The following is a 19,362-nucleotide window of genomic DNA, read 5'->3' as shown; positions in this document are numbered from 1 at the left end:
TTCATCAGTCTTTACATCTTATCCTGGCGTCAGTGACCCCCAGGACATCCATGGGAATGTGTTTTCATCGAGATTGCCACAGATAAGGTGTTTGACCCCTGTAATAGCCCCCAGATGGTCTGTCATTCAGACAATACCATAAATCGGGATTGAGTCATCATGCTGGGCCTCGGCACCAGCAAGTTGCTAGACGCATCTTCATCACTGACCATCATCGTTCACATTATTTTTGACTACAGTACGTTGACCAGTAGGCTATGCAGGAATTTGGATGGCACAGGAAGAATGGAAAAGGGATAGATATGCAGAGGTGTTTCAAAGGTAGGATGCATAGTCCTAATCAATTTCATTCTTAGCTCAAACATATTGAAATAAATATTGTTAAATCTCTACTGAAGAATATTTGACACACATACTTGATATTTATTTAAATATCATTGTTAAATGGTTTAATAAATAATTTAATGCCAGAATTCTAAATGGTTGATCTCACATTGAGAACCAAAGGAGAAAAATAAAATGATGAATGAGTAAACAATGAGGACGGTGAGATAGATACAGAAACAGATCAAGTCCACTTTGTTGGCAAAGTGATGGTGTATAGCATTTTTCTGGTCTTGTGCAGCCATTTTGTTGAGAAACTTCACCACCTTCTGGAAGGCTGTATTCTTCTCTTCCTCTGAGACTTTAATATCAGACTTGGATTCTAGACAAAGTAAATGAGAGGAAAAAAGGATTACATGATTAACATAACATTATTATTTTTGTGGACATGCGAGAAATATGCTGGGTAAGACGTCAACTGCAGCTAGAATGTAAGAATGGTTGTGCATTAACAAAATACATAAAGACTTGTTTATCGTGATGATTACATTTTTTAACCCTAAAGTGGCCAATTTATTTTGCCCCTAAAAGTGCCAACAGGTGTCATATTTGACCAAAATTGGAAAATGATGGCAAAAAAACCTCTCAAACAGTAATACTGTCAGTAAATGGTTTAAGTAAATGGTTTAAATTCCCCTATAAGCATATATTTAAATGGGGTACCCATAATGTAGACTGGTTGCAATAAAGTCATTATGACATCATGGTCAGGTTATAAATGGTTGCATAAAGACAAGGGTAAAGACATAAAGACTAGGTAGCCTAGTGGTTAGAGCGTTGGACTAGGAACCGAAGGTTGCAAGTTCAAACCCCGAGCTGACAAGGTACAAATCTGTTGTTCTGCCCCAAACAGGCAGTTAACCCACTGTTCCTAGGCCGTCATTGTAAATAAGAATTTGTTCTTAATTAACTGACTTGCCTAGTTAAATAAAGGTAAAATAAAAAAATAAAGACTAGGTAAAGACATACAGACTAGGTAAAGACATAAAGACTAGGTAAAGACATACAGACTAGGATAAAGACATACAGACTAGGTAAAGACATACAGACTAGGGTAAAGACATAAAGACTAGGGTAAAGACATAAAGACTAGGGTAAAGACATACAGACTAGGGTAAAGACATACAGACTAGGATAAAGACATAAAGACTAGGGTAAAGACAAAGACTAGGGCTGTCAACAATTAACTGGGGGGGAAATACATTCCAAAGTGAGCTGTAGTTTTAGGATTTTTAAATACAAAGAAACATTAAGAATATTGACATCTTGATTCTGTCTAATGTAACATTATTTCATCTCAATGTCCACTTATTTTTACATGGTATTGTACATTTTTATGTATAGATTATGTATTTGATGTTTTCAGTGTATTCAACACTTTCACACAATGCGATTAATAGTAAATAAATAAAATATTGTGCACTAAAATGATAACGTTAACTGATTAACTCTGGCAGCCCTAATAAGGAGGGTTGGTAACGTCTTCTTTGGCAACCAGATAAAAATATATCTTGCTCTGTGGATAACTGAGATGACAGAAGAATGAAAATGTTTACCCTCTTCATTGTCTGTGTCTTTAAGCAGTGAGTCTTTGGACTTGGAGAGGCTGCAGGGCCAGAGAGTGCCACACTTAGCCAGGCGTGTGAGCACCATAGACTGCAACGTGCTCAACACCAGGATGACCAAACAGAAACAGAAGTGCTTTCCTATGGAGAACAACGAGAGAGATGTGTGAGTGTTATATGGTGGCAGAGAGGTCCTGTATACATGAAACCGACATCAGTGTGCTGCTACCAGTATATCTTTCTTTACTGTCCCTGTAACATACCGAGCTGGAAATAGTGAAACTCTGCACCCAACGGATCACTAGGATCACTGTTGCTGTTCAGGATCACTGCTCGCAAACACACATCAGCCGTCCACCTTGACAACCGTACCAAACAATTGAGCTATAGAAAATATCAAATTTGATAGCTCCTTGGCAACATTTCAAGCTAGCTGTGGAGTGAGCTTTCTGCACATTCTTAAAGGACGGCTGAACTTCCTGATTTGGCCTCGTTTTAGATTTGTCTCATTATGAAATGCTAGCGGTCGTGATTGAAGCCAAACAAAAGTTGTCTTTGGGTTGTGGTTTCACCCCACCTGAGTGACTCGCCATCTCAAGATGATCATCTATGTCAGTTCTGTGTGAAGGCTAAAGTAGAAAAGAGGTGGCGAATAGAAACTCTTATTGACCACATGTTTTGCCAAACTGGGGGGAGCTGGCTAGCCTGTCTAACCTTAGGCTAGCCTGTCTAACCTTAGGCTAGCACATAGTTCTCTGTCAAATCAAAAGTAAGCCAAGATGGCAAGAACCAGTGTCTGGAATGTTTCATGTGATACTCGTTCTACATAACCTTGCTGCGAATGTACCTTGCAACATAGTTTCAAAGCTTCATCATGTGATGTAAATACATGTTACCGTGGAAACGATATCAACTACTGTGAGTTGAATGCCCGCGGTCTTCAGTCAGCTCAGCGGTCCTACAACACATTGTGTTTTGTGACAAAACTGCACATTTTAGAGTGGCCTTTTATTGTCCCCCATCACAAGGTGCACCTGTGGAATTATGTTGTTTAATCAGCTTCTTTATATGCCACACCTGTCAGGTGGATGGATTATCTTGGCAAAGGAGAAATGCTCACTAACAGGGATGTAAACAAATGTGTGCATAAAATTTGAGAGAAATAAGCTTTTTGTGCATATGGAACGTTTCTGGGATCTTTTATTTCAGCTCATGAAACATGGGACCAACACTTTACATGTTGCGTTTTATATTTTTGTTCAGTATAGAACATCACCGGTTGTACTGTGCATGCCTGGCAGTGCGTTTATGAACTTGAGATAACGTCATTAGATACTGTAGATATCAGCATATCGCCACATCTCCCCCTGAAGCAAGACGGCTGATCCCATAATGGTCTGAGACGAGCCACCCGGACAGCTGATGAAACTGTGGGTTTGCACAACCGAAGAATTTCTGCACAAGCTGTCAGAACCAGTCTCAGGGAAGCGCATCTGCCTGCTCGTTGTCTTTACCAGGGTCTTAACCTGATGGGCGTCGTAACAGACTTCATAGGGAAAATCCTATACCTTCGATGGCCACTGGCACACTGGAGAAGTGTGCTCTTCATGGATTAATCCTGGTTTCAGCTGTACCAGGCAGATGGCAGACAGCGTGTTTGGCGTTGTGTGGGTGAGCGGTTTGAAACGTTGTGAACAGAGTGTCCCATAGTGGAGGTGGGGTTATGGTATGGGCAGTCATAAGCTACAGACAACAAACACAATTGCATTTTATCGATGGTAATTTGAAATCAGAGTTACCGTGACGAGATCCTGAGGCCCATTGTCGTGCCATTCATCCGCCATCACCATGTTTCAGAATGATAATGCACGGCCCCATGTCGCAAGAATCTGTACTCAATTCCTGGAAGCTGAACATTTCCCAGTTCTTCCATGGCCTGCAAACTCACCAGACATGGCACCCATTGAGCATGTTTGGGATGCTCTGGATCAACGTGTGTTCCAACAGCATGTTCCAGTTCCCGCCAATATCCAGCAACTTTGCACAACCATTGAAGAGGAGTGGGACAAAAATTCCACAGGCCACAAGCAACAGCCTGGTCATCTCTATGTGAAGGAGTGTCGCACTGCATGAGGCAAATAGTGGTCACACCAGATACTGACTGGTTTTCTGATCCAAGTATCTGTGACCAACAGATGCATATCTGTATTCCCAGTCATGTAAATTCCATAGATTAGGGCCTAATGAATTTATTTCAATTGACTGATTTCATGCAAAACATGCAAAACAAACTTGCCCACTCTTCCACAAACAACCTGGGCAAAAGGGACATGAATTGATGACATGATTGGAATCCAAACCCAACCTTAATTTACGCTGTGACACACTTAGGTACCAAATTCAGTTTTGGAAGAGGCTGATTTTATGACAAAAATGTCCCTTTTTACACTTTGTAGTCAATTTTTACAATAGAATAAATGTTTCTGATTGGCCGTTTACAAAAGGAATGTTTAGCTTTTTTGGCGCAGTCGCTCTAACTCCGATACATACACACACCGTTTATAACAAAATGCTGTTTCATTCTGGTGCATTACACACAGGATACTCACGGATGATGGGGCTGCACTGGCCTCCTCCAGGCAGAAGGTCCTTGAGGATGTTGAGGAACATGATAAAGCTGAGAACCAGTTTAACCTTGAAGGGGATGCGCTTGCTCTCTCCCAGCGGCAGGGCGAAGCTGCCCACATCAGCCAAGATGATTAGTATACTGGGCAGGACCAGGGACAGAAACGGGTTTTCGGACCGCATTTTCAGCAATACCTGTGAAGACAGACAGATAAGCCGGCTAAGGAGTATTGGTGTCTCTGGGGTGTCTTTGGCCTGGTTTGCTAACTACCTCAGAGTGCAGTGTTTAAAGTCAGAAAATCTGCTGTCTCAGCTACTGCCTGTCACCAAGGGAGTACCCCAAGTCTCAATCCTAGGCCCCACACTCTTTTGCAATTTGCATCAACATAGCTCAGGCAGTAGGAAGCTCTCTCATCCATTTATATGCAGATAATAGTCTTATAGTCAGCTGGCCCCTTCCAGGAGTTTGTGTTAAATGCTCTACAACAAAGCTTTCTTAGTGTCCAGCAAGCTTTCTCTACCCTTAACCTTGTTCTGAATACCTTCAAAACAAAGGTCATGTGGTTTGGTAAGAAGAATGCCCCTCTCCCCACAGGTGGGTTTACTACCTCTGAGCTCTGAGGGGTTAAGGCTTGAGGTAGTCACCTCATACAAGCATTTGGGAGTATGGCTAGACGGTACACTGTCCTTCTCTCAGCACATATCAAAGCTGCAGGCTAAAGTTAAATCTAGACTTGGTTTCTTCTACCGTAATCACTCTTTCACCCCAGCTGCCAAACTAACCCTGATTCAGATGACCATCCTACCCATGCTAGATTACAGAGACATCATTTATAGATCGGTAGGTAAGGGTTCTCTCGAGCGGCTAGATGTTCTTTACCATTCGGCCATCAGATTTGCCTTATAGGACACATCACTGTGCTCTATACTCCTCTGTAAACTGGTCATCTCTGTATACCCATGGCAAGACCCACTGGTTGATGCTTATTTATAAAAACCCTCTTAGGCCTCACACCCCCCTATCTGAGATATCTACTGCAGCCCTCATCCTCCACATACAACACCTGTTCTGCCAGTCACATTCTGTTAAAGGTCCCCAAAGCACACACATCCCTGGGTCGCTTGTCTTTTCAGTTCCCTGCAACTAGTGACCGAACGAGCTGCAACAATCACTCAAACTGGACAGTTTTATCTCAATCTCTTCATTCAAAGACTCAATCATGGACACTCTTACTGACAGTTGTGGCTGCTTTGCATGATGTATTGTTGTCTGTACCTTCTTGCCCTTTGTGCTGTTGTCTGTGCCCAATAATGTTTGTACCATGTTTTGTGCTGCTACCATGCTGTGTTGTCATGCGTTGCTACCATGTTGTTGTCATGTTGTGTTGATACCATGTTGTGTTGCTACCATGATGTTGTGTTGCTACCATGCTGTGTTGTCATGTGTGCTACCATGTTGTTGTCATGTTGTGTTGCTACCATGCTGTGTTGCTACCATGTTGTTGTCATGTTGTGTTGCTACCATGCTGTGTTGTCATGTGTTGCTGGCTTGCTATGTTTTTGTCTTAGGTCTCTCTATATGTAGTGTTGTGTTTTTGACCTAATATATATATATTATTTATTTATTTTATCCCAGGCCCCGTCCCCGCAGGAGGCCTTTTGCCTTTTGGTAGGCCGTCATTGTAAATAAGAATTTGTTCTAAACTGACTTACCTAGTTAAATAAAGTTTAAATAAATCAAATAAAAAGCCAGGCAGAAATAATTTGTTTTGAATAAGTGTATTGTCTTTTGAGTGTAAATGTTTAAGCTTTGCCCATAAAAATAAGAGTAAGGTATCTTTACATGTCCCACATAAATAAAATACAACTGAAATCACCAGGAGCTCTCACTAACCCATAGATAAAGATACTTTACTCTACATGTCACATAAACTACTGAAATCACCAGGAACACTCACTAACCCATAGATAAAGATAGTTTACATATCACATAAACTACTGAAATCACCAGGAACACTCACTAACCCATAGATAGTTGCGATCATCTCTGCCTCCTTTAGCCTTGAGTTCCACCTCCTCGGTTAGCCAGTCCCCACAGTTTGCACTAGTTGTGCTCACTTTCCCAAAGTCCAGGAACATGCCACATCCTGGAAAAGCAGATATTTGATACCAGTTCTCTCACTCAAAGCTCATACCATAGTTTATAACAAAAAAAATGTTTTATATCAATAGGCATTAGGGGTGTAACGGTCCACAACATATTTGCTTTCGTTCATTCCTTGATTTTAGGCTCTTTGTTCGGTTTTAGCTTGGTTCTCAGGAGGGGATGGAAAAACTACCACAAATAAAAAAAATGATTTAGTAAAATTGACATTGACAGTTGCATGATTTCCCCTTTCACTCGCATAGACTTTTTGTTAGCGGTGGCTAAAGTTTGTAGTGGCTGTTCAGAGAAAACCGAACCATGGATTACAGTTTCTCCTTGCCCATACTACTTTAGGGTGAGGAACCATCTAACATCAAGTTGTAAATCCAGAACTTCCGCTTTGAGGCTAGGCGAAAGCTTACCATTTACCCACACATTTGTCTATTTCACGCCACCGCCTTGAACTAGGCTATACAACGAATTAGAGCTTGCATTTGTTATGTTGTTAATATAATTATGATTTGTTATTAACTTATGAATTAACTTATTTAATTTGGGAGATAACTTTAGTTAAAGATGGAATCTTTAGGGGACAACAAAAAGTTTAAGGTCTTTGATAGGCGGTTGCGAATTTGTTACAGGAAATAATCATTGCCATCTGATGAGGTTAGCATGTGGATAAATCTGCCAGGTTGTCATGGGAACAGTTAACATACAGCCTTTGATCACATGCAACTACATCAACAATTTTAATTGTCTGATGCTTAAACTTTAACATTTTTTTAACGTTCTTAAGTATGGCCCCACTGTGTCCAGCCCACTAACAAGCACCAAATGAAATGCTAGACAGTCAGGATGCATAGAAAATTCCAAAGATGACAAACTAAAATGCATTATATACTAAATTGCATTAGGCTATACAGACAACTATTTTTTTGGTTTGTTGTTTTTGGTTAGTAAGAGCTTTGGTAAATAATGGTGTGCAAGAGCCATTTAGCAGACAAAATTAGGTTTGAAATGATGCACTTACCACTAATTGCCCACACATTCAGGGCGATGGCACAGAAATCTGAAGCGAAGGGTAGTTGTACAGATTGACTTCACAGCCCACCACAGTGTTCATGATGACCATGTGCTCTATAGTCCCGTTGCTGTGCACCAGCAAGTCCTTGTTGCTGTGCTTCATCGTTGTTTGCACTCTTTAGACATGAGAGGTTGAGGACAGACAACTGAGGATTGATCTACTAAAACTGTCACACCTAAACATTTGGCCACATTAAAACATATTAGTACTGTCTCTAATTCTGTCCATGTTTCACTCGCTATTTAGAAGATTACACATAAATTGACTTATAAAATCTAAATAAAAAATTATAATGAAACATAATATAAGTTATTGTATTGTGTTGTAAGTGGACTCACCCATTAGTCACATGGAGTTCAGGAGTCCAGATTTTGCTGACAGGCAGGACCACCATATCATGATGATAGACTGATGTGTTCCATGATAAATCAGGGTCTTCCCAAGACTGTAGTGTATAATCATAATGAGTGGTATTACAAAATGGCACATTTACTTGAATGTCTCCCTGAATGTTTTGTGCCTCTACACTCTTAGAATAAGGGGTTCCAAAAGGGATCTTCAGCTGTCCTCATAGGAAAACTCTTTTTGGTTCCAGGTCAAACCCTCTGTGGAAAGGATTCTACATTGAACCCAAAAGGGATCTTCAGCTGTCCTCATAGGAAAACTCTTTTTGGTTCCAGGTCAAACCCTCTGTGGAAAGGATTCTACATTGAACCCAAATGGTTCTACCTGGAATCAAATAGGGTTCTTCAAAAGGTTCTCCTATGAAGACAGCCGGAGAACCATTTTAGGTTACAGCACCTTTTTTTTTTTCCTAAGAGTGTACTTACCAGCGGGACTTCCAGACGACTCTCGAAGCGGAGGTTTTTTGTGTCCTTATTAGGAAGAGGATAATTCATCACATAGTGATAGAAATGTCAATATGTTATCTCTGAAACTCATCACATTGTAGAAAACTCAATGGAAAGGAAAGGGACTTACGACAGACAGAGTTTCGTACACTATTGACGGCACACGGATAATTGAGATGCACCGTGGAGACTGTGGCTGACTCCGAGCTTCTTTCGCAATCAGCATGTTGGCCAGACATCGACGGGTCAAACAGGATGGTGTGGTTGCACTGGATGAAGTGGCTGTGTTGGCTGGTTGGGATGCACTGGCTGTATTAGACAGTGGTTGGATAGTAGTAATTGCTGCGTTGGATAGAGTGCCTGATGCAGACACTGTGGAACCAGAGACGGGTATTTAATTTCAGAATATAATATTGGATTTATATAGCGCTTTTCTAGGAACCAAAGAGGCTTTTCAATAGTTCAACACAGTACAATAAATTACTTACACAGTCTAAATGAAATGGGATAAGGTTGTTGCATGTCTTCAAAGTAGTGACTCACTGTGAAAAGTGATCATGCTCTCTATATATTGCACTGTATCTAAACCTGATACTCTTATCACTAGTCCATTATCAGTTACGTTCTGAGAACCATATGTTTTATGAGCTTGGTAAGTGCTTGATTGTCCTGTGGTTATTTAGCATACAACCTTCCCACAACTTTTCTGGGAATGGTGCAGGATAGTTGCTTGGATTTGGAACGTTCTGAGAAAGTAATACAATTTTTTTTTTAAATACAAGAAAACGTTCTATAAAAAAACACAAGAAAATTGTTGTAATGGAGAATGTTTGAAGACTGTTATGTAAAAACATATAGATTTTGTTCTCAGCATCAACAACTCTGTCCTCTACCTTGTAAAGTGTGTTCAGGTGGGTTGGTCGCGCCCACTAATTGGCCACACCTGATCTTAATGAGTGCTTGTTACCTTTGAAATGGGGTCTGTTATGTGAGTAAAAAAGATGTGCATCCTCATCCCAAGAATAATTTATTTTTGTTTTTGTCTATTTTCAATGGATAAAGCTAAGAACATGAACAACTTCATAGTTCAGAACAATATAACAATATAAAAGAAAATTAAACGCAATTAGACGCAATATTACTCCCTAAAAATACAACCATATGGAACAATCATTGAATAGCTTTTCAGAATTCTCCGATAAATTGGTCCATATGAAAATCTAAAAGAATGGAAACCATAAAATTATTTGATTTGATGAAATGACTTGGTAACAGGAAACATATTTATTTCCATGACAGAATTAAAACGCAATTTTGGACTGACCAATGTAGATATTTTCAAATACCTGCAACTTAAAAGTTACATATCACGAAATTTAGATTTGAAATCTTTTGGACATCAGAGCAACCCTGAGGAAATCTATATGAGTCAAAAAATGATGTTCGTATGATATAAGATATACAAAACCTTGACGAGAGCATATCCAACTGTCAATCTCTTACAATATATATATAAACTATTGGAACCGAGGCTTAAAAATAACTGATGTTGGCACAAGATAGAGGGAATGTATGAGCTTAATTAACAAAATTACAGTTAATGAAAATGTATGCTTAATCCAGTATAAACTAAAGTATAGAATTTATTATACAAGAGAAAAATTACACAAATTCAGTCATGTCTTAAATGTAAAACTAACAATGACTCGATAATCCATGCTCTCTGGGAATGTTATAAAGTCCAAAAGTTGTGGACGGAGCTAGAAAGTTGGCTGTCAGAGGCATTAATGTAAATGTACTTTTAATCTGTCTGTCTGCATATTTAATCAAATACATTCGATATTATAATAAAAAATGTTCAAGGAACCAGAGTAAAACGTTATCAGAACCTTCCTGAAACCTACAAATAAATGTTCTCAGAACAGATAACATTTTCACTTCTGCTCTCAGAATGTTTAAAAAACGTTCAGTTTTACCAGTCAGTCCCACAACCAATGTAAAACCAAAAACATACGTTCCCGCAACTTCCAAGGAACCAAATGTGCTAGCTGGGTTATATTTATTTGATTTTTCATTGGACATGTTTCTTTTTCATGACTTTAATAATATCATCTGTTTCTGACAAGAAATTAAAATGAATATTGCAGTTTGGAATCGCATATAATTAGTGTTTTACACTCTTTACTTCATATCTGCCAATAGGAACAAAGATTACATTATTCTAGCACAATTCGCGCCTGTTTTAAGAAGAGTAAAATGGAGCCCAATATCTTACCTGTTAGCAAGAATAGGGAGAAGAGACAACATTTCAGCACACTGTGGTCCATGGGTCTCATCCCTGCACGTCCTCCTGTCACAAAGCACATACTGTAGAGTCAGCACACACAGTCTTAGTATAAATTAAGACAAGTTTCCTCTAATGAAACTGTTAGAAGGACTGAAAACCAACCTTTAGATGCTTAGTGATCACCGCTTGCCTTCTCCTTTCCTCTCAAGCCAAAGCCTCACCAGGAATAACCCTTATAAAGGCTGCTCTGGAACATGTGGTCACGGCAGTCTTCCATGAGAACATACACCCCCCCCCCCCCCCACAAACTGTCTACATTACAATATTATCCTCGATATTGTACAGGATGTGTTTGGCCATAATCCCCAAATAATGAGTTTTTAAATGTACCTCCCAGGATTTATTTCACCATCTTGTGTAAACAACAACCCACAACAGACAGGTAATTACTAATTACTGTGACTAGGCAGAAGTGGATATACTGCACCTCCACCTGCCTCTAAACCCTGTAGTTGGCTATATGTTTCACTGGACCTCAATAGGACCGTAGGCTGTTATCATATTGTTGAGCATACAGACTTCATACAGACAATAATACAAAAGGGATTGAGTTGGTTTATTTGAAATGTCATCATGCATGGGCACCAGACAGCATTGTGGTTTCAGTGGTGCTGTCTCCTCTCTGGGTAATGGAGAAAGGTTGCTATCTCCTCACTAGTGGTTCATGAAGCAGCTTGTTTTGACAGCTGGTTGTGGACTAGTAACCTGTAACTTAACCATTTAGTGTGAACATTTACGGCAGGATCCATTCAGAATCAGCAAATGACTTAAGGTGAGTGTTTCACAAAATATGTTTTGACCAAGACCGTGGTCTGAGACAATTAGGACTTGTGGATGTGTATGTACAGTACCAGTTAAACATTTGGACTCATTCAAGGGTTTTCTTAATTTTGACTATTGTCTACATTGTCAGAGGAAGGCCCTAAAAATTGTCATAGTCATAGACTGTTCTCTCTACTACCGCATGGCAAGTGGTACCGGAGTGCCAAGTCTAGGACAAAAAGGCTTCTCAACAGTTTTTACCCCCAAGCCATAAGCCTCCTGAACAGGTAACCAAATGGTTACCCAAACTATTTGCATTGTGTGCCCCCCCCTCCCAACCACTCTTTTACACTGCTGCTACTCTCTGTTTATCATATATGCAAAGTCACTTCAACTATACATTCATGTACATACTACCTCAATTAGCCCGACCAACCAGTGCTCCCGCACATTGGCTACCTGGGCTATCTGCATTGTGTTCCACCACCACCTCTTTTACACTACTGCTACTCTCTGTTTATCATATATGCATAGTCACTTTAACCATACAGGTACATACTACCTCAATCAGCCTGACTAACTGGTGTCTGTATATTGCCTTGCTACTGTTATTTTCAAATGTCTTTTTACTGTTTTATTTCCACACACACACCTTTTTTTCACACTATTGGTTAGAGCCCATAAGTAAGCATTTCACTGTTGTATTCGGGACACGTGACAAATAAACTTTGATTTGTAGAATAATACTGAAGGCATCAAAACTATGAAATACAACATATGGAATCATGTAGTAAACAAACTATTTAAATCAATCAAAATATATTTTATATTTGCAGTTCTTCAAAGTAGCCACCCTTTGAGTTGATGACAGCTTTGCACGCTATTGGCATTCTCTCAACCAGCTTCATGAGGTAGTCACCTGGAATTTCAATTAACAGGTGTGCCTTGTTAAAGGTTAATCTGTTGAATTTCTTTCCTTCTTAATGCTTAATAGAGATGAAGTGCAGATCCAGCGAAGCTTGGATGAGTTGTAGGAAACCAGTTGTGGAGGCTGAAGTTGGAGTGAGCTGGGTTGGGACAGGGTAAACAGGTCTGGAGGGGAATCCAAGGAAGTGATGAGTTGAATCCAGAACAGGGTAGCGAGATGTGGAACAGGAGACAGGAACCAGAGTTAAAGCGGCAAAACTGCAGTGAGAAGAGAAACAGTGTCAGGCAAGGAAATAGGCACAGCAGGATACAGGATCTTAAATCACAACAAATAGCTAGACGCGTGACCAACTGAACAGAGACTACAATCTGGCAGAGTGGAAGTGGCAGGATTGAGTATTTGTAGAGGTCTTGATTATGGAACGGGTTGCAGCTGGTGGGGAACTGCTCTGAGTCTAGCACACCTGTCTCCAACCACACAATCACACACAGAGAGAAAAGAAGAGGGAGAGGGAGAGGACTGGGGGAAAGGCTGCAGGTCAAGGAGACACCGGTTGTCCACTATAGGGTGTAGCAGGAGCAGATGTGACAGTATCATTCTGTGTGCTGCGTTCCACTGGGTATATTAAGCCATCGAAGTCCTCCGGGGTGAAATGAGCAACGCATACAGTAGACGTGAGCACGGTTCCCTTACTGCAATATATTCGCTTCAACCCGACAAACCGGTCCCACTTCAAAACTAGCTTCTCATTTTTGTGCCACAAATGAGTCATAACCCTGACCTGACCTGAATCAGTCAGAGGTGTCCAGCACACTGCCAAATACAGTACAAATTGGTTGGGCCTGAACCATCCCCTCTCCAGGCCAGTTCCTCTGAAGCTATTGCTACTGAAATACCACTGTTACACTTACAGTAGTAGATGTGTCAGGGTTTGGGCAGAGATAAACTCAACTCACTTGGTATATCCTCTCTGACCAATTTTATAAACAAATATAAAACAAATATTGTAAATGGATTGATTAATCAGGGCCTTGTGCTGAGCAGTGCTTTACAGGAATGACAATTAGCTTTCCATGTGTACACTAAATGGTGAGGAAACCTAATCGGTTTGATTATTCAAGATCAAACCCAGCGTCTTATTTACACTTGGGTCATTCTTGAATTACAGTGGCATTTGGGTCCCTTCCATGAAAAACACTTTAAAATGACAAATAGTTACACATCATAAATGTTTTTGTTTATATCAAACTGTTTATGAAGTACCTAATGCAAGTCCTTTATACTGCACAACTGTATGTGTATGCATTGTTTTAAAAGCTCAGGGTCTGCAAATATCCTTGTTCCAGTATTGATGTGTTGAGTTGTAGTGATGTTCTGGGGATTTAGAGATATCTCTTATTTGTTATGCTAGACAGTCAACTAAAGTATTTAATATATTGTATAGATCAATAAAAAATGAAAGAAGGCTATTAAAAAAACATTATTTTTACTAGAATAATGTGTATCCCTCAGTTTTATGTCATTGGTGCTACTGCCTTGAAAATTCCCAAAGATACAGTGTAGAAGGACCTTGTTCATTCTCACCAGTGGCAGACTGTTATCAGGGGAGGGGTCTATATTACATATCATTATTAGTTCACCATTTTAGTATGTCATTCATGTGGTGGGTCTTAACACTAAGTTTCACATGATGTTGGACCATTTAAAGGAAATAACATGGTGAGCAATATTCACATGATGTTGGTCCATTTAAAGGAAATTACATGGTGAGCAATATTCACATGATGTTGGTCCATTTAAAGGAAGGGAAATAACATGGTGAGCAATATTCACATGATGTTGGTCCATTTAAAGGAAGGGAAATAACATGGTGAGCAATATTCACATGATGTTGGTCCATTTAAAGGAAATAACATGGTGAGCAATATTCACATGATGTTGGTCCATTTAAAGGAAATAACATGGTGAGCAATATTCACATGATGTTGGTCCATTTAAAGGAAATTACATGGTGAGCAATATTCACATGATGTTGGTCCATTTAAAGGAAGGGAAATAACATGGTGAGCAATATTCACATGATGTTGGTCCATTTAAAGGAAGGGAAATAACATGGTGAGCAATATTCACATGATGTTGGTCCATTTAAAGGAAATAACATGGTGAGCAATATTCACATGATGTTGGTCCATTTAAAGGAAATAACATGGTGAGCAATATTCACATGATGTTGGTCCATTTAAAGGAAGGGAAATAACATGGTGAGCAATATTCACATGATGTTGGTCCATTTAAAGGAAATAACATGGTGAGCAATATTCACATGATGTTGGTCCCTTTAAAGGAAAGGAAATAACATGGTGAGCAATATTCACATGATGTTGGTCCATTTAAAGGAAGGGAAATAACATGGTGAGCAATATTCACATGATGTTGGTCCATTTAAAGGAAATAACATGGTGAGCAATATTCACATGATGTTGGTCCATTTAAAGGAAGGGAAATAACATGGTGAGCAATATTCACATGATGTTGGTCCATTTAAAGGAAATAACATGGTGAGCAATATTCACATGATGTTGGTCAATTTAAAGGAAATTACATGGTGAGCAATATTCACATGATGTTGGTCCATTTAAAGGAAATAACATGGTGAGCAATATTCACATGATGTTGGTCCATTTAAAGGAAATAACATGGTGAGCAATATTCACATGATGTTGGTCCATTTAAAGGAAGGGAGATAACATGGTGAGCAATATTCACATGATGTTGGTCCATTTAAAGGAAATAACATGGTGAGCAATATTCACATGATGTTGGTCCCTTTAAAGGAAAGGAAATAACATGGTGAGCAATATTCACATGATGTTGGTCCATTTAAAGGAAGGGAAATAACATGGTGAGCAATATTCACATGATGTTGGTCCATTTAAAGGAAATAACATGGTGAGCAATATTCACATGATGTTGGTCCATTTAAAGGAAATAACATGGTGAGCAATATTCACATGATGTTGGTCCATTTAAAGGAAGGGAAATAACATGGTGAGCAATATTCACATGATGTTGGTCCATTTAAAGGAAATAACATGGTGAGCAATATTCACATGATGTTGGTCCCTTTAAAGGAAAGGAAATAACATGGTGAGCAATATTCACATGATGTTGGTCCATTTAAAGGAAATAACATGGTGAGCAATATTCACATGATGTTGGTCCATTTAAAGGAAATAACATGGTGAGCAATATTCACATGATGTTGGTCCCTTTAAAGGAAAGGAAATAACATGGTGAGCAATATTCACATGATGTTGGTCCATTTAAAGGAAGGGAAATAACATGGTGAGCAATATTCACATGATGTTGGTCCATTTAAAGGAAATAACATGGTGAGCAATATTCACATGATGTTGGTCCATTTAAAGGAAATAACATGGTGAGCAATATTCACATGATGTTGGTCCATTTAAAGGAAGGGAAATAACATGGTGAGCAATATTCACATGATGTTGGTCCCTTTAAAGGAAGGGAAATAACATGGTGAGCAATATTCACATGATGTTGGTCCATTTAAAGGAAATAACATGGTGAGCAATATTCACATGATGTTGGTCCATTTAAAGGAAATAACATGGTGAGCAATATTCACATGATGTTGGTCCATTTAAAGGAAATAACATGGTGAGCAATATTCACATGATGTTGGTCCATTTAAAGGAAATAACATGGTGAGCAATGTTCACATGATGTTGGTCCATTTAAAGGAAATAACATGGTGAGCAATGTTCACATGATGTTGGTCCATTTAAAGGAAATAACATGGTGAGCAATATTCACATGATGTTGGTCCATTTAAAGGACATAACATGGTGAGCAATATTCACATGATGTTGGTCCATTTAAAGGAAATAACATGGTGAGCAATATTCACATGATGTTGGTCCATTTAAAGGAAATAACATGGTGAGCAATGTTCACATGATGTTGGTCCATTTAAAGGAAATAACATGGTGAGCAATGTTCACATGATGTTGGTCCATTTAAAGGAAATAACATGGTGAGCAATGTTCACATGATGTTGGTCCATTTAAAGGAAATAACATGGTGAGCAATGTTCACATGATGTTGGTCCATTTAAAGGAAATAACATGGTGAGCAATATTCACATGATGTTGGTCCATTTAAAGGAAATAACATGGTGAGCAATGTTCACATGATGTTGGTCCATTTAAAGGAAATAACATGGTGAGCAATATTCACATGATGTTGGTCCATTTAAAGGAAATAACACGGTGAGCAATATTCATAATCTTAGTAAATGATTTTGAAAGGATTGATGACCTGGTGTACTACTCCTACTGTTGGCACAGTTATCATAATGGTAAAATAATTATTAAAAGTCATCATATGAGTTGATTTAAAATGGGAAGATGTACCCAAATACATTTTAAATCAAAAAGAATCTAGAGAAATGAAGTGCCACCATAATTCAAGAACTATCACCTTTAGAGATGTGTTAATTCAGGACTCAGATGTGTTAATTCAGGACTCAGATGTGTTAATTCAGGACTCAGATGTGTTAATTCAGGACTCCGATGTGTTAATTCAGGACTCAGATGTGTTAATTCAGGACTCCGATATGTTAATTCAGGACTCAGATGTGTTCATTCAGGACTCAGATGTGTTCATTCAGGACTCAGATGTGTTCATTCAGGACTCAGATGTGTTCATTCAGGACTCAGATGTGTTAATTCAGGACTCAGATGTGTTAATTCAGGACTCAGATGTGTTCATTCAGGACTCAGATGTGTTAATTCAGGACTCAGATGTGTTAATTCAGGACTCAGATGTGTTAATTCAGGACTCAGATGTGTTAATTCAGGACTCATATGTGTTAATTCAGGACTAATATATGCACAGGCATTTCTCTAGGCAGGACGTCCACATGTTTCAGAGTCTTGATTCTGGAAATAGTTATTTTCTGGCAAGGCAACTAGCTATGGTCAAGAAGTGAAATGTTGTTATATTGCAAGGTGGAGGTTGCACACACAATACTTTTGAAAACTAAGTGTTTACACAGCCGAAGCACTAAATAGACCATCTGTAACCCGGTAACAGACTCTTATATCTATTAATAACAACACTAAAGGAACACATAGATGCCATCTCCAGTCACGTTGTGTCCTGGTAACAGACTCTAATAACAACACTAAAGGAACACATAGATGCCATCTCCAGTCATGTTGTGTCCCGGTAACAGACTCTAATATCCATTAATAACAACACTAAAGGAACACATAGATGCCATCTCCAGTCATGTTGTGTCCCGGTAACAGACTCTAATATCCATTAATAACAACACTAAAGGAACACATAGATGCTATCTCCAGTCATTTTGTCTCCCGGTAACAGACTCTTATATCTATTAATAACAACACTAAAGGAACAGATAGATGAGATCGAACTTTACCCTAAAGCAATTATTTGGCTTCCTTACAGTCAACTCATCAGTTAAATATTCCTGGAACAAGACATACTGTCCTTCATATGGCTTCCGCTGTTCTTGAACTTCCTGTAAAACATTATTGAGAGGAGAGTTCAGTTTATAGGTTCAGTATGTACTGTAATAAAACATTTCCTGTCTGTCCTACTTTATACAACCTTGTTTTCGCTCTGTCATACTGCTGTTGATGCCTGTTAAGACCATTTGGTGATGACCTGTTAACTAACACCAGTCAGTGATGACCTGTTAACTAACACCAGTCAGTGATGACCTGTTAACTAACACCAGTCAGTGATGACCTGATGTTAAGACCAGTCAGTGATGACCTGCTGTTAAGACCAGTCAGTGATGACCTGCTGTTAAGACCAGTCAGTGATGACCTGTTAACTAACACCAGTCAGTGATGACCTGTTAACTAACACCAGTCAGTGATGACCTGCTGTTAAGACCAGTCAGTGATGACCTGCTGTTAAGACCAGTCAGTGATGACCTGTTAACTAACACCAGTCAGTGATGACCTGCTGTTAAGACCAGTCAGTGATGACCTGCTGTTAAGACCAGTCAGTGATGACCTGCTGTTAAGACCAGTCAGTGATGACCTGCTGTTAAGACCAGTCAGTGATGACCTGCTGTTAAGACCAGTTGGTGATGACCTGCTGTTAAGACCAGTCAGTGATGACCTGCTGTTAAGACCAGTCAGTGATGACCTGCTGTTAAGACCAGTCAGTGATGACCTGATGTTAAGACCAGTCAGTGATGACCTGCTGTTAAGACCAGTCAGTGATGACCTGTTAACTAACACCAGTCAGTGATGACCTGTTAACTAACACCAGTCAGTGATGACCTGCTGTTAAGACCAGTCAGTGATGACCTGCTGTTAAGACCAGTCAGTGATGACCTGTTAACTAACACCAGTCAGTGATGACCTGTTAACTAACACCAGTCAGTGATGACCTGCTGTTAAGACCAGTCAGTGATGACCTGCTGTTAAGACCAGTCAGTGATGACCTGTTAACTAACACCAGTCAGTGATGACCTGCTGTTAAGACCAGTCAGTGATGACCTGCTGTTAAGACCAGTCAGTGATGACCTGCTGTTAAGACCAGTCAGTGATGACCTGCTGTTAAGACCAGTCAGTGATGACCTGCTGTTAAGACCAGTCAG

General features: G+C 39.5%; 1 pseudogene; it reads right to left on the bottom strand.

Moving 5' to 3' along the window:
• Positions 1-461: 461 nt before the first annotated feature.
• On the bottom strand, positions 462-8,965 carry LOC135568943 (5-hydroxytryptamine receptor 3A-like; annotated as a pseudogene).
• Positions 8,966-19,362: the final 10,397 nt, after the last annotated feature.

The sequence above is a fragment of the Oncorhynchus nerka genome, unplaced genomic scaffold (genome assembly GCF_034236695.1).
Source record: "Oncorhynchus nerka isolate Pitt River unplaced genomic scaffold, Oner_Uvic_2.0 unplaced_scaffold_1316, whole genome shotgun sequence".
Lineage (NCBI taxonomy): Eukaryota > Metazoa > Chordata > Actinopteri > Salmoniformes > Salmonidae > Oncorhynchus > Oncorhynchus nerka.
Note: the sequence above shows the minus strand (reverse complement) of the source record. Positions and strands in the feature narration are given on the sequence as shown.